Source organism: Giraffa tippelskirchi, chromosome 6 (assembly GCF_054371585.1).
Source record: "Giraffa tippelskirchi isolate mGirTip1 chromosome 6, T2T-mGirTip1v1.2.pri, whole genome shotgun sequence".
Taxonomy (NCBI): Eukaryota; Metazoa; Chordata; class Mammalia; order Artiodactyla; family Giraffidae; genus Giraffa; species Giraffa tippelskirchi.
The window spans coordinates 13,787,543-13,815,157 of record NC_137280.1 but is presented as its reverse complement, the minus strand read 5'-3'; the positions used below and the strand labels follow the sequence as shown (position 1 = coordinate 13,815,157).

Genomic DNA, 27,615 nt, shown 5'->3' with positions numbered 1-27,615 from the left:
CAACAGAAGGGGTTGTCATTGTGACTTGCATCTCTGTGGAGTGGTATTTCTGGGTCACTGGGCATTCTCTGCTCTTGGATTTAGTGACACATCAGTGAATTCTTATTTCTAAAGTTGTCAAGTCTTAAAACCTTCAGGCCCTTTAGCCCCTGTCCAGCCCTCCTGTGGCCTTGATTTGTCCTCAGTTGACCTCTGTGGCAGAGTGAGTTTGATCTGTTGCTCTGGGCCTTTTTTCCATGGCTGCCTGTTCTTTTGGGTTCACTTTGGAGGAGTCAATGCAGCTGCTTTTGGCACCTGAGTCTGTAACCTCTTTTGAATTTCTCCTTCACAAGCTCTTGTCACAGACTCAAGTCCCAAAGGCACATGCTAACTCAGTCCAGATGCCAGGAAGATCCAGCCCCAGCTGGGCCGTCTGACCCTAATGAGTGGGCAGCCATATGCACAGTTAATTAGAACTGAGGTTGAAAAAATAAAATGAGTTTTCAAGTGCACTTAGCAGTGGTAAGGCTTCCTTTTGCAAAACCCAAACCACTTGTACAGCCACCAGGAAAAAGGGGCAAGCTACTTGTATTAATTCTGTCTCCTTCAAAATCTCAGTTTACTAGCTGTCACATGGATCTATGTGATATACAGAAAAGCCTACTTAAAGACGTTACAAGACAGATACAGTAAAACAGAAAGCTCTGCTCTCAGTGAGCTTATAGCCTAGTGGGCACTGAAATTTTAAACTCTCTCCTTCATTGACTTCAATGACTGGAGACTAAGATTTTCTCTGATGCTCTGCAGGTAGAACTTGTCATTTACCTGTGTGGTTCCATGGCACTCTGTGCCTGCCCCTGTATCCTGACGTTCTTGTCTCCCTCATTCAACTGTGAGGTTCAGTGGTTGTACCTGAATCAAGTGCTATGTTACGTGTTCAAGAGTGTTGTGAGCCTGCTGTTAAACCATAGGTGCATGCTAAGTTGCTTCAGTCCTGTCCAACTCTTTGTGACCCTATGGACTGCAGTCTGCCAGGCTCCTGTCCGTGGTGTTCTCCAGGCAAGGATACTAGAATGGGTGGCTGTGCCCTCCTCCAGGGATCTTCATGATCCAGGGATTGAACCTGCATCTCTTAAGTCTACCAGCATTGGCAGGCAGGTTCTTTACTACTAGCACCACCTGGGAAACCACGGGTAGCTTGATATTGGCCATAGTGGAAATATTTACATCATGAAATTTGGCAAAAGCTACAAAATCAGGGCTAAGAATTTTTTTGAGAGTCATTTTACCAGCACATAAGGTCCTTGAAGTCAGCAATATGGCTTTATGTTTGGATCTCCCAAGACTTACAGTGTCTGGCATGTGATGGGTACTCAATACCTATTTGCTGAATGAATGAAGGGACGCAGGCTCTCTAGGACACAAATAGAATGAAACCAACCAACCTGGTCTTGTGTAGTATGAAACAAGCTGTCACAACAATGTAGTGATTTGAGAAACTCATTGATAGAGTTGCATCTCCCCACCAGAATGTATCCCTTGCTCTCTTGCTGCAGTACTGGATTCCCATGTTGATGTCATTTTTAAAGGAAGGTATATATTTTGATTGGTTTTAGGGAGAAGTTCATTGGGTGGAGCAAGAGAAGAGGAAGCAGATGGGGGCAAGACAGTGGAGGGTGACACATTAGCCATACTGAAATGAGGAGTACTTTATCTGACGGTTGCTCCACTTGTGGTCTAGCACCAAGCTGGCGCTGAGCACGACTGTGAAATGGGGGTTTCTTCCTAATCCTTTCTCATGTCCCTTTCTCTTTTGGCCCTTTCCCTGTAACATAGGGCCGCTATGTCATCCCTTGCTGGCTCAAGGAGCATGTCTGCTTTTTTTAAAGAAAACAATTCCTTAAGCTCTACAACTATTTTTCTGATTTTTACCATTCTGTTACAACTTCCTTGTCTTTTGGTCCATTGTCTTTAAGCCTGTCATTCCTGGTTATGACTTTATTGTAATTCAACAGAAGGCTCATAGAAATGGTGAAGATTGAATCCAAAGCAGCAAAGACTCCTTTGACAGTATTTCAGGACCTGTGGGAGGAGTATGGGAAAGAACTTTATAGTGGGGGCAGAGAACATGCAGGACAGTGTGCTTTAAATCCTATCACATAAGCAAACACCTCTACAGCCTCAGTGTAACATAGGTTTTGAGTCATTTCCCATAGAAGCGAGTGTGGACCTGGCATGGGTAAGTTTTAATAAAGGGAGGGAAGAGAACAGGTCTAGAATAGGTGTAATGTTCCCTACCACTAATCCTAGACATTTGAAGGGTATTAAGAATATGGAGTGTGGGTGTGTGTTGGGGGTGAGGTTGGGGGCTGGAGTGTGGTGGGGGAGGAGGTCTCTGAAAGTTGTAGGCGAGGGGATGGCAGAAGAGTGGAGGGTCTTGGATGAACATGCCTTGAGCTAGCCGTGACTGCCAGGTGTAAGTTTGGTCTTCTTCTACTATTGTTACTAGTTTTTGTAATTTCTGAAAACTTGTAATGGAATAAGCTTCTCAGATGAGATTTCAGGTTTTGTGTTGCTGGCCTATGAATCCCATGAATCTTTTCTTGGAGGATTTCTAGGTTTAGGGACCCCTGCCCCTTGCCCACCCCTTTCATTATGCTTTAGAGAGAAGGCAGGTCCGAGTGAAAGGGATTCTCAAAGAAGGCTTATTTACAGTCTACTAGAGGATTCTGGGAAATAATTTTGATATCAAAAAGCAAAAGGGGCAGAATCTTTTTATTAAAATCTCCTCATTTACCTAAGTGTATGTCTTTATTCCTTAGATAAACTGTGAGGAACTGGCAGGTGGGGAAAATCCAAAACCCCTCCACACTGTTTTGCAGTGTTCATAAGGTTTAGGTAAAGATTTCCTCAAGGCTCCAGAAAATGATCTCTCCTCCCTTGACTCAGCTCTCTGTCTGGGAGTGTAAAGTATCGCTGGAGAAAGCGACTTTACTTTTGTCTTCACTGAGACTGGGACAAACAAGTAGCATCCTTAAAAACAGTATGAACAGAGAATTCCCTGGTGGTCCAGTGGTTAAGAATCTACCTTGCAATGCAGGCGACGCGGGTTCGATCCCTAGTAGGGGAACTAAGATCCTCTGTGTCATGGAATCTCATGGAGCAAGTAAGCCTGTGCGCCACAACTGGAGAGTGTGTGTGCCCCAATGAAAGCTGCCGCGTAATGCAACTAAAACCTGATGTAGATGAAAAATAAATAAACCACAGGATGAGCAGGCGAATAATGCCACTGCGAGAGTGACTTGCACCAGGGTGTTAGTTTGTGACATTTTGCACAAAGCTCAACCGGAAGCTGCTTTGTCTTTAAAGGTTTCAGTTCTCGCGCGCGCGGGGACTCAAGATGGCAGCTAGAGGGAGGCCCCGCGTGTGTGCGCCTAACCTCAGCACGGCCCCATTTCCGCTCCAACAAGGTGAAAGAAACTATCATGAACCAAGAGAAACTCGACAAACTGCAGGCACAAGTGTGCATTGGTGGGAAAGGAGCTGCTCGCAGAAAGAAGAAGGTGGTTCACAGAACAGCCACAGCAGATGACATAAAACTTCAGTTCTCTTTAAAGAAGTTAGGGGTAAACAATATCTCTGGTATTGAAGAGGTGAATATGTTCACAAAGTAAGGAACAGTGATCCACTTTAACAACCCTAAAATTCAGGCATCTCTGGCAGCAAACACTTTCACCATTACAGGCCACGCTGAGACAAAACAACTGATGGAAATGCTCCCCAGCATCTTAAACCAACTTGGTGCAGACAGTCGGACCAGTTTAAGGAGACTGGCTGAAGCTCTGCCCAAACAATCCGTGGATGGAAAAGCACCGCTTGCTGGAGAGGAGGAGAATGATGAAGTTCCAGATCTTGTGGAGAATTTTGATGAGGCTTCCAAGAATGAAACAAACTGAATTGAGGTAACTTCTGAAGAAGGCAAATCTTGAAGAAGTTACTGGGAGCTGCTATTTTATATCATGACTGCTTTTTAAAATTTTGTTTATGGATCTGATAAAATCTAGATCTCTAATATTTTTAAGCCTAAGCCCCTGGACACTGCAGCTCTTTTCAGTTTTTGCTTATATACAATTCATTCTTTGCAGCTAATTAAGCTGAAGAAGCCTAAGAATAAAGTTTGAGACAAAGATAAATAAAATTCTTTGCCTCGTAAAAAAAAAATAAAGGTTTCAGGTCAGAGTAGTAAGGGAGTAATCAGTTCAGCTCAGTTCAGTCGTGTCTGACTCTCTGGGACCCCATGGACTGCAGCATGCCAGGACTCCCTGTCCATCACCAACTCCCAGAGCTTGCTCAAACTTGTGTCCACTGAGTCAGTGATGCCATCCAACCATCTCATCCTCTGTCGACCCTTTCTCCTCCTGCCTTCAATCTTTCCCAGCATCAGGGTCTTCTCCAATGAGTCAGCTCTTCATATCAGGTGGCCAAAGTATTGGAGTTTCAGCTTCAGCATCAGTCCTCCCAATGAATATACGGGACTGATTTCCTTTACGATTGAATGGTTGGATCTCCTTGCAGTCCAAGGGACTCTCAAGAGTCTTCTCCAACACCTCAGTTCAAAAGCATCAATTCTTCAGCACTCAGCTTTCTTTATAGTCCAACTCTCACATGCATACATGACCACTGGAAAAACTATAGCTTTGACTATGTGGACCTTTGGTGGCGAAGTAATAGAAGTGCACATAAGTGTACTGAGTACTTACTGTGTGTCAGGAACTGGGTGCTAAGTACTTTCCATGGATTATCCCATTTGGTCTTTTAACAAAACCACCCTGTGAGGTGGTCAGTTATGATCATCCTCATTACATAGGAGAGGACACCGAGGCAGAGAGCAGTTGATTAACTTGTCAGTGGTTAGCACTGGAGATGAGACTGCGCACCCAGACGGTCTGACTCCTTAGCCTATGCTTCTAACCACTATGCTCTCCTGTCTCCTGGCAGCTGAAGGCAGGGCAAAAACTGCAGCAGCATTTTTGGAGCGCCTACAATATGCCAGGCGCTGCACTGAGCCTCTCTATACATCATTCACTTATTTTCTTAATAACGTTGTGCAGTCGGTTCTGTTAGATTCCTATTTCACAGAAGAGGAAACAGGACATAGGTCACATGATTAGTATGATGGAGCTGCAGGTGGGGGTGGGAATGAAGCATCAGCTGGGCTTGAACTTCTGCAGCTAAGCATCAGAATGACTAACAACTCTAGCAAGGACATACACCAGTTTCCATAAAGGTTAACCTAGAGGCCTCACATAACTGGTCATGAGTATGCTCAGACCCTGCAAACTTGTGGGATTTCTCTCACTGGGTGGTGCTACCCAGAGGTTGCCCTGAGGTTTCTGCTCTGCCTCCCACTGCAATGACTTCCAGTACCACCCTGGGTCTCTCTGCTCTGAGTGGCTCACTGCTCAGGGTTCAGTGGAAACCTTTTGGTGCTGCCGGTGGACAGACAGTATCTTTGGTTTGTTTTTCTGATTGTTGTAATAAATACAAAATAGATAGAAAGAAGGAATTTCAGGTTCTTCTACATCACTTGGTTCCTGTTGCCAAAATTATTCTCCATCTTTTTCAGGCAAGAAGAGAGGACCAGCAATCAATAGAATGTAAAAGTCACTAAAAGCAGCGTTTCAAGATGACAAAGATGCTCCCAACCCACGTGGACAGGTTCAGGGACAGAAGTTTACTGAACGTGTCTTGACTTAGCAAGGTTGGCTGAGAGCTGAATTTTATCATTTATCCTTTATTGAACTTCACCTGAAGTTACTGTGCTCCAAACTTTGGTGTTTTAGAGAATAAACGGGTGGTCCCTTCCCCTCCCCCCAATCCCTTTTATCCCTGTGCTGTGCTTAGTCGCTTCAATCTTGTCTGACTCTTTGCGACCCCATGGACTGCAGTCTGCCAGGCTCCTCTGTCAATGGGGATTCTTCAGGCAAGAATACTGGAGTGGGTTGCTATGCCCTTCTCCAGGGGATCTTCCCAACCCTGGGATTGAACCCAGGTCTCCTGCATTGCAGGCGGATTCTTTACCATCTGAGCCACCAGAGAAGCCCCTCTTTTATCCCTACACTGTACTTACCTTTTATGATCTGAAGGTTGGCCATCTCAGTGACTTATGAAATGAGAGATGTCTGCAACTGAAAGGTGTACACATGCCTCATCATTTGAAGCCTTACTATTTGTGCTTGAGTTGTTTTCCCAGGCAAAGAGATAGATTGTCAGTGAGTCACCCATACTATGTTGCTTCAAGCTCCCTGCCTCTAGAAGCAAGTGTAACCAAACCTCCTCGAGCCTCCTGTGTTTACATGGATGGGGACTCAATTGGCCCTGCTCCTGCCTCACCACTATGAGTACCACACCCCTGCACCCCGATGTGTAATGAATGAGCTCCAGCCCCATTTAGACTGCCACCAAGGCTTTGCCAGGAGCTTATAAACTGTTTTTTTTAATTAATTAATTTATTTTAATTGGAGGCAAATTACTTTAGAGTATTGTAGTGATTTTTGCCATACATTGAGATGAATCAGCCATGGGTGTACATGTGTCCCCCATCCTGAACCCCCCTCCCACCTCCCTTCCCATCCCATCCCTCAGGGTCATCCCTGTGCACTGAGCTGGGTTTCTATTTTGGATCCTCTAATCGTTGCCCCAACCGTGTGGTCTCCTAATGCTTCTCAACTTGCAAACCCTAAGGGTGGGCGGGTATGGTGCCCAATCCCTCTGCAGTTTTCCTGCACAAAAGCTCCATGCAGAGGTGAAGTTACGTTCTGCACCATGGCGTGTGCCCCTCTCCCCTGCAGGGTCTCCGAGTCTCCCAGGTCCCTACTGCACACAGCTTCCTGGGTTTCTGTCTGCAGCCTTCCCCAACAGCATCAGCCGTAAGTCCATGGAGCTGGCCCGTGTCAGCACCAGACACAGCATCTCCACCAGCCCATCAGACATGCCCAGACAACGGTGCATCCCAAGAGCGGGTGAAAATTAGTATGAGATTGGGATCGCAGCCTGTGATGTAATTTCAAGACATAATTATGTTACTCTGACAAATTCGGCTTAAGGGTTAGAGTGAAGCCGATGTTTCCATTCTGGCCTGGAACACACTGCTTTGGCCTTTTAGCTCTGGCTACTCCATGTGCTGTCCCTGACCTATGGCACCCGCATCGCAGCGGAATGGTTCAGACATGCAGTCTCAGCCCCCAGCCTCGATCTACTGAATATAAATCTGCATTTTAAGCAGCCCCTGTGGTGGTTTACATAGACATTTAAGCCTGAGCGGCACTGCTCTATGCTGTAACTGACAGATCAGGCTGTACCTAAAAAATGATGCTGAAATGATTTTCCAGATTTGGGGAGCCATGCAGCGTAGCATGTCTCGAGTAAACCCAGTGAGTGCTTGCCATTAAATCCCTACAGAGATTTTTGTTTTGTCTTTACCACTTTCATTTAAATTCATATTTTATCTTGGGATTTTTCAATATTCATGTTAGTCAATAATGAAGCTTGATATTGTGTTATTAACTTGAATTCTCCTTCTCCTCCATTCTTCTTGGGTTAAGAACTCTGATAATAGAAGAAAAGTATAGAGCTGACATTCAAGGAAAATCCAGAAAATGAATTCCTTTTTTATCTTTGGGCCAAGCAGTGCCAATGAATAAGGTACTGTAATAAAACCTTTTTATATGCCTGTCATAGAAAGACAAACCTTTTCCAAAGGAAATGGATTTGAGTATTTGCGAGATATGATAAACAGCCTGACAAAAAAGGGCCTGAATTTCCCTTTTAAATGTTCAGGAGGGGAAGGTTTTAACTTCTCTTGTCAGGTAAAAAAAGAATTCATTATCAAAGCCACTCCAGCTGAAATTCAGAAATGAGAACTAGACTGGATCAGAGTGGAAAGCAATGATTTAGAAATGTGTTAAAGGGAGCAGTTTAATGAATAAAGTGTCAACTTTCTATAGGAGTAAAAATAAATCATGCATCAGCATAACCAGTTTTGTCGCCACGAATTAGCTGGGTGTAGCTGGCTCCAGCACTCGGCAGTGTAAGGAGACATTAAAATCTAATTCTCACTAAGATCTGTACATGTGAATTGTTGATAATGATGTTAATAATGGCATTATATCCATTTTATGACTACTCTATTCCAGAAAGGGCTAAAGGGAAAAAGAAAACAAGGAACATTTGAATGAAAATGGCCCTAATTCTCACTTTTTTCTCTTGTCAGATAGGCTTGATTGAGCCCTAGAATCATTCACCAGGAAAAGTCCAGGTACAGAATTGTCTGTACCGTTGGAGTTGCCTGTCTGGGGTCGTGGTTTCCAAGTGAGCTGCCTGTCTTATTTCCCAGGGCTGCTCTGACAAAGTGCCACTGGGTGCCTTAAACAACAGAAATGGATTCTGGGACAGTTCTGGAGGCCAGGAGCCCTACAACAGGGTTCGGAGGTTGCTTCCTTCTGAGAATCATAAGGGAGCGTTTGCTCCCTGCCTCTCCCAGCTGCTGGCGATCTCCTGCTGGTCTTTGGTGTTCCTTGGATTGCAGACACATCCTACTGATCTTTGCCTTCATTTTCATACGGTGCCCTCCTTGTGTGTGCCTTTTTCCTTTTTTATAAGAACACCTGTGATGTTGGACTAGGGCCCATCCTATGGCCTTATCTTGATTACACCTGCAAAGACTCTATTTCTAAATAAGGTCACATTTTGAGGTACTGGGGGTTAGAACTCCAAAATATCTTTTTGTAGGAGACATAATTAAACCCACAACACCAGGTGAGGCTGCTTTATAATGAGGTTGTTTGATTTGCTAATAACTAAACTATGGAAGCAAATGAAATCTCCATCAACAGAAGAATGGATAAAGAAGATGTACATATATACAATGGGATATTGCTCAGCGATGAAAAGGGATGAAATAGTGCCATTTGCAGAGATGTGGACGGACCTAGAGACTGTTATACAGAATGAAGTAAGTCAGAAAGAGAAAAACAAATATCATGTAATATTGCTTACATATGGAATCTAGAAAAATGGTACAGATGAACTTGTTTGCAAAGCAGAAATAGAGACAGATGTAGAGAATGAACTTAGAGATACCTAAGTGGAACGACCGGGTGGGGTGAATTGGGAGCTTGAGATGGACATATATACACTATTATGTATAAAATAGGTAACTAATGAGAACCTGCTGTATGGCACGTGGAACTCGGCTCAATGTTATGTGGCAGCCTAGATGGGAGGGGAGTTTGAGGGAGACTAGATACCAATATATGTATAACTGAATCACTTCGCTGTACACTTGAAACTAACACAGCATTGTTGATTAACTATATTCCAATACATAATAAAAACTTTAAACAAAGAAATTCCAGGAGGGGGAACACATGTAAACCCATGGCAGATTCATGTCAATGTATGGCAAAAACTATTGCAATGTTGTGAAGTGATTGGCCCCTAACTAAAATAAATAAATTTATAAAAAAAAAAAAAAAAAAAGTTATGAAATAAAAAAAAAAAAAAGAAAAAGAAATTCATTTGACCCAGTAACTTATCAACACACATACAACTGATGCAAATTTCATTAAACACTACTTAACCTTCTTACGGAAAGCCCCGGTAGCTCAGAGGTTAAGAGTAAGCCTACCAGTGCTGGAGCTGCAGGAGATGCAGGTTTGATCCATGGGTTGGGAAGATCACCTGGAGGAGGAAATGGCAACTTGCTCCAGGATTCTTGCCTGGAGAGTCTCATGGACAGAGGAGCCCGGTGGGCTATAGTCCATGGGGTCACTAAAGAGTCAGACACAACTGAGCAACTAAACACCAACAGCAGCCTTCCTTCATGCAATAGTCTCTGGACTCTCCTCTCTTCTCCCCTCCTTTACCCTCCCCTTTCCTACTCTTTCTTTCCCTTCTCCTTTCTTCCATCCCATTTTTAAAAGATGCTAATTTGCACTTTTTAAATTGATTTTATGATGCACGAATGAATTCCAACCTGCAGTTGGAAAACCCAGTGGAAGAGACCACTAGCTGCTCACACAAATCCATCATTCCTCTTCCGGTCACACGGTGAGATGACGTTTCTCTGCCTTCTGTATATTTAGGTGTGACCCTGTACCCAAGTCCTCTCCACTGGGGTGTGAGTGGAAGCAGTGGGTACAGCCCTTGTGGGTCCTTCATGCTCCTTCCCCCTCCTGGTGAACCGGGAGGGCAGTTCTCAGGGAGACTTATGCAGCCGCCTTCTGAAGATGGAGGAGCCTTTGTCAGCCTGGGCACCTGGACTCTCACAGGAGAAAGAAGTTCACTTTTTGGTCTTTAGGCTCCTAAATCTTTGCAGCTATTTGTAAGGATAACTTAATAATATCTCACCCTCATTTATCCAATGACCGAGTACAGGTTTGATTTTTGAGAGACAACAGACCTCTGTGTAACACTCTCCTTTGTAGCTGTGGCCATCTTTCTGTTTACAGGCCGAGAGCAAATCTATCCAGGTAAACAGAGGCTGCCTGCCCCATTGCCTCCCGAATACGAAAGTCTCGGAAGATGCACTCTTCACCAGGGCTACGCTGACCGACTGAGCTTGGTACATGCGCGATGGGCACATTCACACAGTTACTGCTGCCTTTTTATGCACAATGGGAAACAGCACAAACAGCATGAAAGCACAAATTTGTAAGAATGAGAAGACCAGATCTATAAGGGGAAGACACACTCCAAATCTGAGTTATCATGACAAATCACACATTTAATGCTCACGCATGCTCTTTGGGTCTCCTCGGCAGACAGTGAAGAAAGATGGCCGTTACGTATTGGCTCTCCCTGCGTGCCTGGGACAGAGAAGCCCACTGTGTTATGTAATGCAATGCTTAACATTTCCTTCCTCCTTCTGCTTTTCTTCTTTGATGTATTAAGTTCCCACCTGTGCTTATTTGGCTTCCCATGTGGCGCTAGTGGTAAAGAACCCACCTGCCATTGCAGGAGATGTAAGAGATGTGGATTCACTTCCTGGGTCAGGAAGATCCCCTGGAGGAGGGCATGGCAACCCACTCCAGTATTCTTGCCTGGAGAATCCTATGGACAGAGGAGCTGGGTGGGCTCCGGTCAATAGGGTCGCCGCAAAGAGTCGAACTGTTGCAACTTACCATGCATGTACTTACTAGCATGTTGTTGCTTGAGATTTGCTCTTTACTGAGTAAAGAAAACCATATGATGGAATTGTAGTTCATTTTCTTTTCTTTTGCTATTCACCAAATGGCAACCTGGATAAGCTTCAGTAATTGTCAAGGGTAGCAGGAGCAGAGAAGGAGAGAAAACAGAGGCCTGCAGCATTTCTAAACTGAGTTCATTCACATATCATTTAGAAATGACTACAGAAAGACATAAAGTTCTCTTGTATAAGTTCTCTGTAAATTCAGCTTTCCATAATCATCCTATTGAATGGAAGTATCACAGAGCCTTACAAATTTTAGTCCAACTCTCCCTCTTTACAGGATACTGAGCCCAGAGAGGATAAGGGACATGTCCAAGGTCACAAAAATTTTTGCCAGAGACTGTACTAGAGTCTGCATTTTCTTCATGCCTGAGTTTCTATTAGAGTATGCTATATTCCCTCCTAGTACTCAGGGTTTTTTCCCTATCCCTTTCCTCTTTTTTCTTTTCTTTTTTTTATTTCAATTTTTTAAATTGAAGTATAGTTGATTTACAATGTTGTGCTAGTTTCAGATAACAGCGAAGTGATTCAGTTATTATAAATACTTTGGTCTCTCCTAACGCTCGCCTCTTTTGTCATTTTTCTCCTTCTATTTCTGCATGACCCCTCTCATATATTCATTCTAGAAGATGGCTAACCATCAAACATGTGTTCTCTCTCTTCCCCATTGTGGCATTGTTACTGGGAGCAGGCAAGTCAGACAGGGATGGCATTTTCCAGCCCTCCTTGTATACACGTGTGGCTGTGTGACAAGTTCCCGATGATGAGAGGTGAGCAGAGGAGTGTTTGTCATTTCAGGCTGGGACTTTGGGGAGGAGGTCTGCTTTCTCCACTGTCCCTTTCCTCTTCCACCAGCTCAAGGTGGAGGTCTCTAGGGCCCTGGTGAAGTTGTTTCAACCTTTGCTGTTTATTGGAAACATCTGGAAAGCTTAAAAAAAAAGACCTGGTTGCCCATTTTGATGCTAATTACATCAATCTGAGGTATGGTGCCAGCAACAGTTTAAGCTCCCCAGATGTTGTTCTAAAGGGCTTCCCTGGTGGCTGTCAGTAAAGAATCCACCTGCAGTACAGGAGACCTGGGTTCAATCCCTGGGTTGGGATGATCCCCTGGAGAAGGGCATGGCAACCCACTCTAGTATTCTTGCCTGGGGAATCCACAGGGACAGAGGAGCCTGACGGGCTACAGTCCATGGGGTCGCAAAGAGTCCGATGTGACTGAGAGGCTAAGCACAGATGTTCTAGAGGATGACCAAGGCGGAGAACTGCTGCTCCGGAGGGGTAGAGGGGCCCCAACTGACATAAGAATGAAATCCACGCTGGAATGGCACTTAGAGAAAGAAATTTTTATGCTAAGAAGTCCCTGGAAATTTGAGGTGTATTTGTTACAGCAGCTTAGTTATCCTAATTAATATATCTTTTTAATGAGCTCAGGGAGAATGCCTCTTTAGCATGCCATGATTTTCTCTGCTCCAGCATCTTCCAGCTGCTTTGTTCTGTTGGATTGAACTGTCCCAAACTGGGCAGCTGGTGCGATGCGGTGGAGTGGCCACTGGGCTCTGACATTCCTGGGTGCTACTCCTGTGACCTTGAGAACTTTGAATTAGGAACAGCTCCCCCGGCCACCATCCGGCCCCCAAAACTTACAGGGAGCTAATCTCTGTTTATTTGAAAGACAGTGATTCCCTGAGGTTTGCATTTGTTCCGTGATTCTACTAGGCTTTGTAATTCTGTTTACTAACATCCAGTGCTCAGGGTGATGCCTTCCACTCTGTGGGTTGGTGATATGATACCACATTTAATTTTTCCAAGTTTTCTGATACCACTCAGTGGGAGAAATAATTGTTAGTGTGCAATTGCAGAATGTTTCCACCTAATTGTCTCAGAACTGCAGGGTAGGTATTTGATTTCTGTGATTGATCTGTTTTGTGTAGGTATTTTTCCAACATCTTGAATAATTTAGGAGCAAGCCTGGGTTGGTGGCTAATTTGGTGTCTAGCAATTATGAGTTCTTCTGAAGCATATTTCACTCAAGTGTCTGAAGGCGGGAAGGAACTGCAGAAACAAGACTCACTGTTACATGAACTTGGGCATACCACGTGGCCACTCAGGTTCCTGGAAGCCTAGTGCTTATCTTCAGATTCAGTTGTGTTCTAAAACGCAGGCTTGGTCCTATCTCCTGACACTGGCTTTGATGAGTTGGTAAGTTTTCTGTTTGCTCCTTCCTGTGTGTTAGTTGAAAGCAGTGAAGAAAGGGAAAATAATGCCTGCTGGAAGTCCAGGACCAAACTTGAAAATCTAGTATGGGGAGGAAGCAGGATCAGCTCTGGAGTGGAAGTGGGCTGTGGTGGGGAGTAGGCAGCAGTACTATAGATGCTAGGGAATTATTCTAAGCATTTAGGGAGCTGTCCCCCAACTCTTGAGCAGGTGAAAGGATACATCTACACCGAACTATGTCCTTTCCTCTCCGGCATCTGACAACAGGCTTCCATAGCCAGGAGGTCGGGATTTCCTGCTAGATCTGGGAGACTTCATGCTCTTCTCTTGGTAGCTTTCCAGAATTACCAGTGGGAAGCGGGAGAGGGTGAGGAGCAGGTCCCCTTTCTCTTCCTCCCTGGGAACTTATATGACAGCCTTCACTGAGGGTTCAGGCCCTTCTTGTCAGAAATCCCCTTCTCAAAGTGATCTCGAGGCTTTGGCAGGACACAAATGCACCTCGTCAATGACCTCCGGCCAAAGCCCACCAGGAGCACCCTGGTGGTTGAACTAGTTGGGTTTGTTGCTTGTTGTGACGAGGGAGACACACACCCCAGGGAACTTGGGGAGACTTGGTTAAAGGGTGTTGGGAAGAACCTACTATAGGATTTGGACTGTGCTTGATGTTTGATAATTTGGGGGAACATTCAAGAAATCAGGATTGGATGTTTTCCGGAAGTGGGTATGGTTGGGGATCTTAACCCAACCATAGGAGGTGCGATGAATGAGTCAAGGCTGGAGCTGTAACCGGTAAAGAAAAGGGATCTCTCACTAGCAGGATAGGGGGATGCAGGGTCATTTTTGTACTCTGGATGATGTTCATGTTTTGTCGTGGTCTTGTTTTTCCTTGGTTCCATCACAGTCATTGGTGTTCTGTGAAGTCACTCATATTCAACAAGGTCTGTCCACCCATATTAGCACCAGCTCCTAGCGACACGGAGGCCTGGCTGATAGAGCTAGGCCCGTTTGGGATGTCAGTGACTATTCTTCTTGTTCTCAATCTGGTCCACTCTGGATCATTAAAAGATAGAAATAGTTCTGAATCACTCACATAATAGTAATTGTCCACTGCCATGAGGGCACTCTCCTGCCCTGTCCTTCCACCTCCCACAAACCACTGGCAAGTGGCAGAGTTGAGAACCTTCTAGATCCTGTTCCAGTTCCATTGCTAGTGTCTGTCCTGATGAATCAGAGCCCGAGTGGTACCTGTTGCCAGGGTTTGGAATAAAAGCTAAATCCTAGCTTTAGGACTGTAGATCCTCTCAACGTTAAGACTGGAGAAGGAAGAAATAAGACAAAAAGAGAGAGTGAAGGGTAAATAAATGAGGGCGAAGGCAGCAGGAAAGGATGAATAGACGTCTAGACAATGAAGCAGAAATGAGGCCCCAAGAGTGCACTTAACAAAGGCCAAGAATGGAAAGACAGTGCTGAGAAGTGGGGAAGGAATAGAAAGGAACAGAGAACAAGAGGAAAATGCAGTCTAAGACACCCCGCTTAAACATCTTACCTTATACTGTGGTTCCCTTATATTGAATATGTCTTGAAATGAGTCTGCCAGCAGCTGGGGCTTAGAAAACAATCATTTTGTTAGAGACAAGTCTGGGTTGGAGCTGGATCAAATTTGACAGGATTTAACCCGTAAAGAAAAGAGGACGTAAAGAAAAGAGGGCTCTCCAGTCTAACGTTGGCCAAAGTGCCGCATCAGGGAAGCTGGTTACGAGTTGCAGCTTAGGGCCTCTGCTGTTTTTCTGTTTCATCCCGCACTGCTTCTTTGAATGCCAACTTGCACAGATATGAAAAACCTCGCTGTCTTTGAGTTAGGATGAAAAACAGTGTGCATTTCCCTGCCAAGTCTCGGAGAGAAGGCAGTGCGAGCAGAAACTGCACAGAGAGCCTTGATTAACCTACGGTGATGGAGCGGGCATCACTTGCGGAGGCCTTTTCCCTGCTTGTGAAGAACTTCTGCAAATAGCCAGCAGGGACCTGGGAGCGGGGGACAATGCTATACCATAAGTCCTTGTTGGTTATTCCTTTTGAAGATATCCCAAACTCCCTACATAATCCTTCCCCCTATCCTTCCCTCCAGCAACCGTAAGTTCTTTCTCTAGGTCTGTGAGTCTCTTTCTGTTCTAAGCTCATTTGTATTGTATCTTTTTAGATTCCACATATAAGGATGTCATACAGTATTTCTCCTTCTCTGTCTGACTTACTTCACTCAGTAGGACAATCTCTAGGTCCATCCATGTTGCTGCAAATGGCATTATGAGAAATCTGGAAGGTGCCTGCACAACCAAGCTATCAAGATCAATGTCCCATGGCTAGACAGGATGACATCATACACCATAACATGTAAAGTCCAGTTTCTTTTCCATGGTGTTGCTGCCAAGAATGCATAGTGAGGTCTGACCAAAAGGAAATATCAAATAGAATCCTATCTGTGGTCATCTTCCAGAATAAAAGGCCTGTACTCTTTAAAACCAAAGGACATTATCAACAGAGGAATGGATAAAGAAGATGTGGTACCTATATACAAGGAAATATTACTCAGCTTTTAAAAAGAGATTTCTTTAAACATTTTTTTTGGCTGCACGGGGTCTTCATTGCTCTGCACGGGCTTTCTCTAGTTGTGGTGAGCGGGGGCTACTCTTCATTGCGGCGCCTGAGCTCGGTAGCGGTGGCTGTTGGGCTCTGTAGTGCTGGCTCAGCAGTTGTGGCCCACGGGCTTCGTTGCTTTGGGGTCTGTGGGATCTTCCTGGACCAGGGATGGAGCCTGCATTCCCTGTATTGGCAAATGGATTCTCGACCCCTGGACCACCAGGGGGAAGGCCCTTATTGCTTTTTCCAAAGGGAGTTTTCCCATTTCCATCGCCTCTATGTCTGTTTTCCTCTCTGTGTGTTTCACGTTCAGATTTCCTTAAGAGAGAGATTCTGTTTGGGCAGTCTGCGTCCCAAAGAAATGGCACCCACTGAGTCTGGTTTTGGTCCTGGGCACCCATTCTTGGGCACTGGCCAATCAAGAGGTCAGATGCCTATAAATCAAATGCTAGTCCTTGGTCCGATCAGCTGTGGTCAAGGTAGCAGAGTTACCTGGTGGAAAACATATCACCCTGTTGATGATGAGAGAGGGGCTTCAGAGAGGGGCCAGTGGTGGGCTGGCATAGCAAAGCTTCTCAGAAATGCTTGTGTGGGCTGCTTGGCACTCAGAAATGAGACAGACAGCAAGTAAGTGTCATATTAGTTAAATTGGCAATACATGTTCTTGACCAGGTCAGCAGTAGCTGAGATCATTATGGTCTGGGGTGGGCATTCCTCTGCTTTCTATCTTGAGCATAAGCTTCTCTGAATGGCATAAGGTCTTCATGGGATGAGGCTCTACTCTGCCCCAGCCTCTGGATCCTCCCTGTAGCCCCTGGATGGTCGTGCCATGTTTATTTGGATGTCATGCCTACACCATCACTCTGTGTGTCCAGAAGAACTCCTATGCTTTAATTTCGAGGTAAAGCATAAATTCTTTCCTGAAACCTTAACACCCTACCTCAGATACTTAACACCTCCCTCAGCCCTCTGTACCTGCCTATGACAGCAGCAAGAGCACTGGGCTGCGGTTCCTGGTGGACATGCCCACCTTGTTCACCAGACTGAGCAAAGGGACCAACTGTGATTTATCACTTCTGTATCCTAGCAGCTAGCCCCGTGCTTGGTACCTACTACTACTGCCAGGACTAGCTCCTGTTTATTGAGTTATTATTCTGTTCCAAGTGTTTCATGTATATTAACTAATTTAATCCTCTCAGTAGGAGTCATCGTGATCCTGTCTGTGTTTTGGGAAATTGAGGCACAGAGAGGCTGAGAAACCTGCTCAAGGTCATGCAGCTCATATTGAGTGGAGTCAGGATTCAAATCAGGCAGCTTGTTCCAGGCTGTCTTTTGCCTGCTGAGTTATACTGTCCCTTGGCAATAAATCTTATAGAGGAATCAGTAGGCGTTCAATTAGTATTGAGGAAGAACCACCGCTGGTGCTTTGAGAAGAAGAAAAGGCAGGGGGAAGGCAGTGTAGGGGGGGCAAATGAGGCATGCAGAAACACACCCACAGAGCAGCAAGTACCAGCCTTGGGAGGCAGGCTGGACCAGATGGTGGACAAGATAAGAGGTTGGGAGTGACAGCAAGTTTTAAGAAGATTAATCTGGCTTTGATTATAGGGGGCTTGAAATGGGAACAGGAGGAAGTACAGGAGTCCAAGTAGGAAGCCACTGAAATAGCCTTGGGAGGCGGGAGATGCTGAGGCGAAGAATGTGGACCTGGAGTCAGATGAATAAAGGGTTTGAGTCTCAATTCTGTCACTGGCCAGCTGTGTGACCTCGGTCTCCAAGCCTCTGTTCCTTCATATGCAAGACAGGAATTATTACTCAACTCACAGTGTGTTGTAAGTATTAAATGCATGTTTGCCAAGGGCTTAGCACAGAACTGACCTTCTTCTTCCTTTGTCTTGGGTGGTAAGGGCCTATGGCCCTGTGGTAGCACCGGCAAGGGAAAGGATGAGGAAATGAGACCCTGTACAACTTGCTGATTGCTGGGATCTGGGACATTGAGGCAAAGAAGGGTCAGTGCAGGGAGCCTGGGTCCTGGGTCGGGTTTTGTCACTAATGACTTATGATAAGTCACTCATCCACATGGCTGGATCTCAGTTCCTTCCCTGAAATGTAAAAATGTTGCTCTAACACTCATTTTCCTTCCAGCTCTGAATGTTATGGTAGTATAGCCAAGAGGTTTGGAACCTGGAAACTGGTAGAATATAAAAGATAGTCAAGCTCTGCCCTCCCCTCCAAAGATATTTTTCCACCTCCTTTGCTTTTTATTAATCCAGCCCTTTGTTCCCCCTCTGAGTTGGCAATATGAGTGTTTTCTTTTGTTTTAGGCAAATGGTTCCAAAAATCTCAGCAACTGATGGAAGGTTTTGCGAGTGGAGCAGAAGATGAATCAGAGATGAGTTTTCCCTTGGAGTCCTCTGGTTGCCCTGGTCCTGACCTGAACCGCCCCATCTCCTGAGGGGCAGAAGCTGGTGACTTCTCATACAATTTACCTTTTCTTTTCACTTTCCTGCAGGGTATGTCCCGTGCTCTTCTTGGTCAGTCCTCAGAGCTGATTTGTGATAATGCTCCTAGGATATCTTACCCCCTGGACCCTCCAGCTGGGCGTCCTCAAAAAGAAGGGTGGAGCCTGTACCTGGCAACACACATGCGTAGTCCCATGCTAATAAATACTTTTATACTTTGAGCATTTCTTTGCCTGGATTCCATCCTGCTGTAGGTGAAATGAAAATGTGTAAGCAGCTGCCAAATCCTCTAGTGAGTGAGTTTCCATGGCAGCCTTTGGAGGCTTGTTCAGTTCAGTCACTCAGTGGTGTCCAACTCTTTGCGACCCATGGAGTGCAGCATGCCAGGCTTCCCTGTCCATCACCAACTCCCAGAGTTTACTCAAACTCATATCCATTGAGTCAGTGATGCCATCCAACCATCTCATCCTCTGTCATCCCCTTCTCCTCCCACCTTCAATCTTTCCCAACATCAGGGTCTTTTCCAATGAGTCAGTTCTTCGCAACAGGTGGCCAAAGTACTGGAGCTTCAGCTTCAGCATCGATCCTTCTAATGAATATTCAGGACTGATTTCCTTTAGGAATGACTGGTTTGATCTCCTTGCAATCCAAGGGACTCTCAAGAGTCTTCTACAACACCACAATTCAAAAGCATCAACTTTTCAGTGCTCAGCTTTCTTTATAGTCCAACTCTCACATCCATACATGACAACTGGAAAAATCATAGATTTGACTAGCCAGGTTTTTGTTGGCAAAGTAATGTCTCTGCTTTTTAATATACTGTCTAGGTTGGTCATAACTTTTCTTCTAAGGAGCAAGCATCTTTTAATTTCATGGCTGCAGTCACCATCTGCAGTGATTTTGGAGCCCAGGAAAGTAGTCTGTCACTGTTTCCGTTGTTTCCCCCTCTATTTGCTATGAAGTGATGGGACTGGATGCCATGATCTTAGTTTTCTGAATGTTGAGTTTTAAGCCAACTTTTTCACTCTCCTCTTTCACTTTCATCAAGAGGCTCTTTAGTTCTTCCTCACTTTCTGCCATAAGAGTGGTGTCATCTGCATATCTGAGGTTACTGATATTTCTCTCGGCAATCTTGATTTCAGCTTGTGCTTCCTCCAACCTGGCATTTCTCATGATGTACTCTGCATATAAGTTAAATAAGCAGCGTGACAATATATAGCCTTGACTCAGAGGCTTGTGTCCCTCTCCAAAAGACAGTAGTTTATTTTCAATTAACAAAGGGCAAGGAGGCCCTTACTGCAGTTTTGCTTGTGGAAACTTCAGATAAATTTCCCCAGCCCTCCAGGGGCCATATGGTGCTGGGAGGAGAGTTGTTGACTTCTGTAACATTCAAAACCCCAGACACTGGATGTTGGTGATATGAAGACACAAGAAAATGTTGATTCTTAATCAAAAAGGAAAACATTATCAAATTGACCTACTAGGCATTCATCAAGCACCTCCTGATACTTCCACCTGCCAAAGATGGCAAATTTTCACTCTTTCATAGTTCTGGGTTGAGTGTTGAGATTGCATGTACTTCATAGGAGGATGAATTGCCTCATTCTTTGAGCTGCTGACCAAAAATATGGGTGCAGTCAACCACCACCTTAAATAATTTGAGAATCACAGCTTCTGTGAAGAAGCAGAGATAATAATTATCCACATATGCTTTACAAAATAGCAGCTCAACCTGTGGAAACTTGCCATGTTGTTGTTGTTTAGTTGTTAAGCTGTGTCTGACTCTTTTGCAACCCCATGGATGGGATTTCCCAGGCAAAAATACAGGAGTGGGTTGCCATTTCCTTCACCAAGGGATCTTCCTGATTCAGGGATCAAACCTGCGTCTCTTGCATTACAGGTGAATTCTTTACCTCTGAGCCACCAGGGAACCCAAAAACTTGCCAGAATTCCACTGAAAGAATAGGGAACAATTCTGTTTTAAAGTCCTGGAAAGTGAGATTCTATTTGACTCAGAGGATGTCCACAATTTCTTCCAGTTCACTGATTTTCTCTTCTGATGTGTCCAACCTGCAGCCAAATACAACCATTATTACTGTTGTTTTGGTTCTTGTATATTTTTCATTTTGGAAGTTCATTTCTTTTTCAAATATGCTTGTTACTTTGTAGAGTTTCCTGTTCCATGCCTGGGCTTCTCTGGTGGCTCAGTGGCAAAGAATCTGCGTGCCAATGCAGGAGACTTGGGTTTGATCCCTGGGCTGGGAAGATCCCCTGGAGGAGGAAATGGCAACCCACTCCAGTAGTCTTGCCTGGGAAATCCCATGGACAGAGGGGACTGGAGAGCTACAGTTCATGGGTTCGCAAGAGTCAGACACAACTGAGAGACTATAAAACTAAAACAACAATTCCATGCATATATATTCGTGTTGTTATTTATTTCTTTAAACATGTCATCAGTTTTTTTCTTTTTCTTAAAATAAACCTGATCTAATAATTCCACTATCTGAAATCTTTGTGAGTCTATTCCTGTGATCTGTGATTTTTTGATGGTTCTTTTTTATGTTCAGGTTGTCTTGTTTTCTTGTATGCCTGTTAATCTTTGTTTTCCGGTCATTTCATTTTAAAAAAAAATTAATCTATTTTAATTGGAGGCTAATTACTTTACAATATTGTGGTGGCTTTTGCCATACATTGAGATGAATCAGCCACGGGTGCACATGTGTCCCCCATCCCGAACTCCCCTCCCATCTCCCTCCCCACCCCATCCCTCTGGGTTGTCCCAGTGCACCGGCTTTGAGTGCCCTGTTTCATGCATCGAACTTGGACTGGCCATCTATTTCACATATGGTAATATACATGTTCCAATGCTATTCTCTCAAATCATCCCACCCTCGCCTTCTCCCACAGAATCCAAAAGTCTGTTCTTTACATCTGTGTCTCTTTTGCTGTTTAGCATATAGGGTTGTCATTACCATCTTTCTAACTTACATATTTATGCGTTAATATACTGTATTGGTGTTTTTCTTTCTGACTTACTTCACTCTGTATAATAGGCTTCAGTTTCATCCATATCATTAGAACTGACTCAAATGCGTTCTTCTAAATAGCTGAGTAATATTCCATTGTATATATGTACCACAGCTTTCTTATCCATTCGTCTGCTGATGGGCATCTAGGTTGCTTCCATATCCTGGCTATTGTAAACAGTGCTGTGATGAGCACTGAGGTACATGTGTCTCTTTCATTTCTGGTTTCCTCGCATGTATGCCCAGCAGTGGGATTGTTGGGTCATATGGCAGTTCTATTTCCAGTTTTTTAAGGAATCTCCAACTGTTCTCCACAGTGGCTGTACTAGTTTGCATTTCCACCAACAGTGTAAGAGGGTTCCCTTTTCTCCACACCCTCTCTTTTCTGGTCATTTCTATTGAAAAAGTATCTGTGTGAGTGCTCTGAGGTCTCAGTTTGACGTGTTTTCTCCTGAGATGAGCTATCAGTCAGAACACCTTAGAGCAAGGTTCAAGGTTTGAGACCCAGTGACTCAACATCCAGGCTGTACAGAATGAGGTTCGAATTTCTAAGAGGGCTGTCTGTGACTAAATATACCCAAGAATAGCTGTTTTTCTTCTTTTCTGTTTCCTCTCTCTCTCTCTTTTTTTTAATCACTGAAACAACCCTTTGTGAAGTTTCCAGAGGTTTTTGGGGGGAGAGGCAGGATGAGATCTGGTTGCATTTGTCTTGAGATTATATTCCTTTTGGATCTCAGCACAGTGTGGGAAAGGTCTCCCCAAACTCCTCACTGTCAGTGGGCTTGAGCCCAACTCCTCTCTCTGCAGGTCTGTTGCTGATGACTGGGGTCACTTGTGTCCTTGGCAAGTGCCCTCAGGTCATAAGCCATTTTGTAGGTCTCACTTTTGGCTTACCTTTCTGGTTACAGAGTTTCACCCCAAAATTAGCCCGGAAGTTCTTCATGTTTTTTTCAGATAGATAGTCAATGTTTTTAAGTTGTTTTCATTTTTACAATCTTATCCGTCAATTTTCTTTGATTTCAGCTGCAAGTTTAATCTGTGCAACATTTGGTCTGGGAGGCCACCACGATCTTTCAAAATGCAAGTTAAGGCAAGTTTCTGCTCATCACATAGTACAGTCATTCCCTAAATGGATTACTTGTTAAACATTATTCACTGATGGTTGGACCCTGGGCTGCATGGCGAGAAACTCCCAGGATAAAGTTCCAGCATCTTGCTGTGGAACACGAAGCCTCTTCCTCCCTCTCTAGACCTACTGCCTTCCCCTCCCCCTTCTCACTCCCACACTGTGCTCCAACAATGCAGATGAGCTTGGATTTCCCTGAACACACTGTATCTTTTCTCACCACTGTGCCTTTGCACGTGTGCTCCCTGTGGACTAGAATATGCTTTTCTCTTTGTCTGAGACAAACACTTATCCATCTTTCAAAAGTCAGCTCAGAGATCACCTCCTTTACAAAATTCTCTTCAACTGTCCTCTAGCCACAAGTTGCAATTTATCTTCCCTTGATGGTATACTTTGTGCATCATTCTATGAGTACATATACTATTGTAATTTCCTTTTGTACTAGATTTCAAGCTCCTTGAGAGCAGAGATTATAATTCATCTGATGCTGAATCTATTTTTGCTAATTGATTGAATGCAACACACAGTCAGACAAGTCAGATATCCAGCCCAAGCAGAAAGAATACTGTCATGACTTCTGACACTTTTTTGTTTTCAGTCACTAAGTTGCGTCTGACTCTTTGTGACCCCATGGATTGCAGCACGCCAGGCTTCCCTGCTATTTACTGTCTCCCAGAGTTTGCTCTGACACTAAGCACCCAGAGTTAAATTAAGCTTTACAGATTAAAGGCATAGTCCTCCACAAGACTACCCTCATTTCAGAGGCCAGTGGCAAGTTCAGAGGTCCCCGCACCACCCTCACTTCCGCTCAACTAGTAACAAACTTTGGGGTTCACACCACCCCTTAGGTTTGATAATTTGCTAGAACTATTCACAAAACTCAGGAAATGCTGTACTTAATGACTACAGTTTTATTATAGCACAAAGGATACAAATTAGAACAAGCTGAAAGAAGAAGTATAAAGGGAGGGTCCCAAACACAAAGCTTCCATGTCCTCTCCCTGTGGAGTCACGATGTTTCACCTTCTGGGTACATTGGTGTGTGACAGTATACTGAGTATTGCCAACCAGGCAAGCTTACTTGCACTACGATGTCCAGAGCTTTTATTGGGGTATCATGATGTAGGCATGACTGATTGAATTATTGGCCACGTGATTCAACTCAATCTCTAGTCTCTCCTCCTTTCCTCAAAGGCCAGACTGATATCAGGTGGCTCAAAGCACGCAGCCTCTAATCACAAGATTGTGTTGTGTGCTTAATCGCTCAGTCATGTCCAACTCTTTGTGACCCCATGGACTGTAGCCTGCCAGGCTCCTTTGTTCATGGGATTCTCCAGACAAGAATACTGGAGTGAGTAGCCATCCCCTTCTCCAGGGGAATCTTTCCGGCCCAGGGATCAGACCCAGGGCTCCTGCATTAGTTTGGCTTCCCTGGTGGCTCAGACTGTAAAGAATCTGCCTGCAATGCTGGAGACCTGGGTTAGATCTCTGGGTCGGAAAGATTCCCCTGGAGAAGAGAGTGGCAACCGACTCCAGTCTTCTGGCCTGGAGAATTCCATGGGCAGAGGAGACTGGAGGGCTCCAGTCCATGGGGTCACAAGGAGTCAGACACAGCTGAGCAGTCTTAGGACCAGTTAAAACTCAGATGTGTTGGGGGCAGGGAATGAGAGAGGTATTAAAAAAAAAGTAAGAAGATGGATATTGGAAAAAAATATACAGACTGTATCATACCAGCCTAACATGTTTGCATTTGTCTTATAGGACGCAGAAACCTATTGAGAGTTTTAGTGCAGAAATGATCAAGCTCAGTTCTGAATGCCTTCTAGTGTCTCCCGAGGGCTTTCTGGGATGGAGAATAAATATTTCTTTTTGATTTATGATGATAGTGAGACCAGAGCAGAGGAGGACCAACCTTACCACAGGAGGAGGCAACTGTCCAAAAACCTCCACAAGTATCTCCTCCACTGATGCTCGAAATCCTGACTTCCTGAGCCTCCTCCTGCAGGGGGCGCTGTGAGGGGAGCACATATTCCCCACTCTCGGTGCTTCCTTCTCTAGAGGGTCCTTCTTTACAGGGACACCCTGGCCTCCTTCTGCTCCTACATCACTCTTCCCCAGAGGAAGAGGAGGGTCTTACTTGACGGATGAGCCTTTATATAGGGACGGTGTCTCATCAGTTCTTGGTTATGAGGGAAGTCCTTCAGGGTTGGTCTCGAAGGACGAGCCTGTCCCTGGCGGGTGACGGTGACGCTGGAGCTGAGCCGTGCCCTCCAGGAGAGCTTTTCATCTGTATCGAAGGTGGTATTTCCATTTCCAACTTCGTCTGCCAGATTCCCGTGTCTGCCTCTGAACGTTTCAGAACTCTGTTGGGGAACAGGGGCACCATTTATGAGCCCCTCAAAAGCGAACAGGTATGCACAGAAGCGGCTCCTGGCAGGTGAAGGAGCTCTGTTCATCCCCTCTGCTCCTGAGAAGCGGGGAGTCTGACCCCGCAGGGGAGAATGCAGTTGACTCATTGGCAGACACTTCAGCAGACCTGGGTTCGATCCCTGGGTTGGGAAGATGCCCTGGAGAAGGGAAAGGCTACCCACTCCAGTATTCTGGCCTGGAGAATTCCATGGACTGTATAGTCCATGAAGTCGCAAAGAGTCGGACACTACTGAGCGACTTTCACTTTACCTCACTTCAGCAACTCGTCAAGTCCATAGACCCTCCTGAAAAAAAAAAAATTTAACCCACACAAGAGAACAGGGAAGAAAAAAGGGAAAAAGAGGAAAGCAAGAAATGAGAAGGACTTAGAAAGAGGGAGCTGATTTAGTAGAATCAGGATGGGTTTCTTGGAAGAACACAGGGCATGGCGCAGGTTTTACATTTTTCTCTAATGATTTTTTTTTCTTGCTTCCACTCTGACAAAGCCCAGTTTTATGTCTTCTCTGTCCTGGGAGCGCAGAATTTCCCACAACATACTGATCAGTTCCATACACTTTTTTTTAAGGGGTAATCTATGAGCGCAATTTTCCGTCCTCCTTTCCAGCACACTTGGCTCCCTTAAGGAAGCCCAGCAGGCTGTGGGGGGACCAGCTGCAGGGAGTCCTTCGGCTCTGATGGCCAGTGATGACTCACTTCCCTCTGCCGGCCTTGAAGAGCTTCTGAATCTGCTCCCAGGTCAGGCTCCTGCTCCATAGTAGCCCTTCCCTCTGAATTCCAAAAGCAAGAAGTTACCGCTGGCGACCCAGAATGCAGCCCCAGCTGTGAGGTGGAGGACCCTCATTTCCGATTCTGCAGCAGTGGGACACTTTCTGGATCGTCATCAAGCTCAGACTCTTTGAAGGGAGGATGAGAACAAAGCTATGAATGCGAGAGGCATGGACCGGCAGGCAGAATCAGGATCCCAGAGGGCTTGCTTATTACACTGGGAACTTCAGGCCTCACGATAATGACTGCTCAAAAGTCAAGAAGGATTTAGCTCTCTGTGGCCCCCAGGTAAGACGGATTGAATTTAATAGACACAGTGAGATGATTCCTAATCCTGGGTGCACAGAATAGAAATCTCCTCTTGAATGTCTAAGTGGTCCCTCAAAATGAAAATGTTCAAAATCAAACTGACCTTATTCTCTCTCACCAAACCTGCTTTCCCCCCTCCTTCCTTCTTATTTAGTGATACCACCATTTACCCCAGGGCTTCTCTGGTGCCTCAGATGGTAAGAATCCACCTGCAATGCAGGAGACCTGGGTTTGATCCCTGGGTCAGGAAGATCCCCTGGAGAAGGGAACGGCTACCCACTCCAGTATTCCTGCCTGGAGAATCCCATGGACAGAGGAGCTTGGTGGGCTGCAGTCCATGGGGTCACAAAGAGTCAGACATGAATGAGCACACAGCACATCGTTTACTCCATGCGTACGTTCATGCTAAGACGCTTCAGTTGTGTCTGACTCTTTTTGACTCTATGGACTGTAGCCCACCAGGCTCCTCTGTCCATGGAATTCTCCAGGCAAAGAATACTAGAGGAGGTTGCCATGCCCTCCTCCAGGGAATCTTCCTGACCCAGGGCTCAAACCCGGGTTCTTAAGGTCTCCTACATTGGCAGGCAGATTCTTTACCACTAGCACCACCTGGGAAGCCCCACTAACCCCATATGCAGCCTCAGTTTTCATTCTGTAAGACCCTGCTCAAATGTCACCTCTTTTATAAAGACTGTCTTGCTTTCGTCCCTCCTCCCACTAGAGTTAATCCCTTCCTGTTCTGTGCTACTCTAACATGACACTATTACAACCAGTTTTCTCTCTGATTTTGCACCTTATTTTACACCTTCCAAAGTTCCCTGCAGAGAGCTTGGACTCTTATATTAGTTTGCCAAGGCTGTGGTAAACCAAGTACCACAGACTGGGAGCCTTAAAGAGCAATAGGTATTGTTTCACAGTTTGGAGGCTAGAAGTCAGGGATAAAGGTGTCCATAAGGTCCGTTCCTCCAGAGGGCCATGAAGGAGCTCTGTTCCAGGCCTCTTGCTTCTGGTGATTTACTGCCCATCTTTGGCCTTCTTTATCTTTTAGAAACATCACCAGAATTTCTGTCTTCATCTTCACATGAAGTTTTCCCTGTGTGTGTATTTCCCTCTGTCCAGATTTCTCCTTTTTTCTGACACCCGTTATATTCTATTAGGGCCCAACCTAGCGACCTCATTTTTTCTTGCTTGCATTTGTAAAGAACCTGTATCCCAATAAGGTCATCTTCTGGGTTACTGGGTGATAGAATGCCAACATATCTTTTTTTTTGGAAGAACACAATTCAACCCATAACAAATATTCACCCAAAAATATGAGTTGGTACAAACTGAAGTCCTTTTCTGGGGAAAAAAAATAGTACCTGTGGCTCTTCTAAGCTCCTCTCTAGGTTGAGTTTCCTAAAGGTAAAAGACCTATGTCTG

At 45.0% G+C, this 27,615-nt stretch overlaps 1 protein-coding gene, 1 long non-coding RNA gene and 1 pseudogene across 9 annotated transcripts in view; all 3 read left to right on the top strand.

The window, feature by feature from the left end:
* LOC145511619 (uncharacterized) overlaps positions 1-11,790 on the top strand; it is a 138,082-nt gene extending 126,292 nt beyond the window's left edge. For 4 of the 8 annotated variants that reach the window (XR_014057998.1, XR_014058003.1, XR_014058005.1 and 1 more), the window contains one exon: positions 5,606-5,865. The gene's annotated coding sequence lies outside the window, so the exon portion shown is untranslated. Of the gene's footprint in view, positions 1-5,605; positions 5,866-6,830; positions 9,554-10,490 lie in introns of those variants that run through there. The other 4 variants (XR_014058000.1, XR_014058002.1, XR_014057997.1 and 1 more) reach the window with 4 other exon arrangements.
* Positions 3,340-3,935, top strand: LOC145511620 (transcription factor BTF3 pseudogene; annotated as a pseudogene).
* Positions 11,791-17,683: 5,893 nt separating the features above from the next.
* The window catches only part of LOC145511623 (uncharacterized), a 42,750-nt gene continuing 32,818 nt past the window's right edge, over positions 17,684-27,615 (top strand). The window contains exons 1-4 of the long non-coding RNA XR_014058008.1: positions 17,684-17,907; positions 18,400-18,588; positions 22,587-22,653; positions 24,451-26,172. This is a non-coding gene — a long non-coding RNA (uncharacterized LOC145511623). The remainder of the gene's footprint in view (positions 17,908-18,399; positions 18,589-22,586; positions 22,654-24,450; positions 26,173-27,615) is intronic.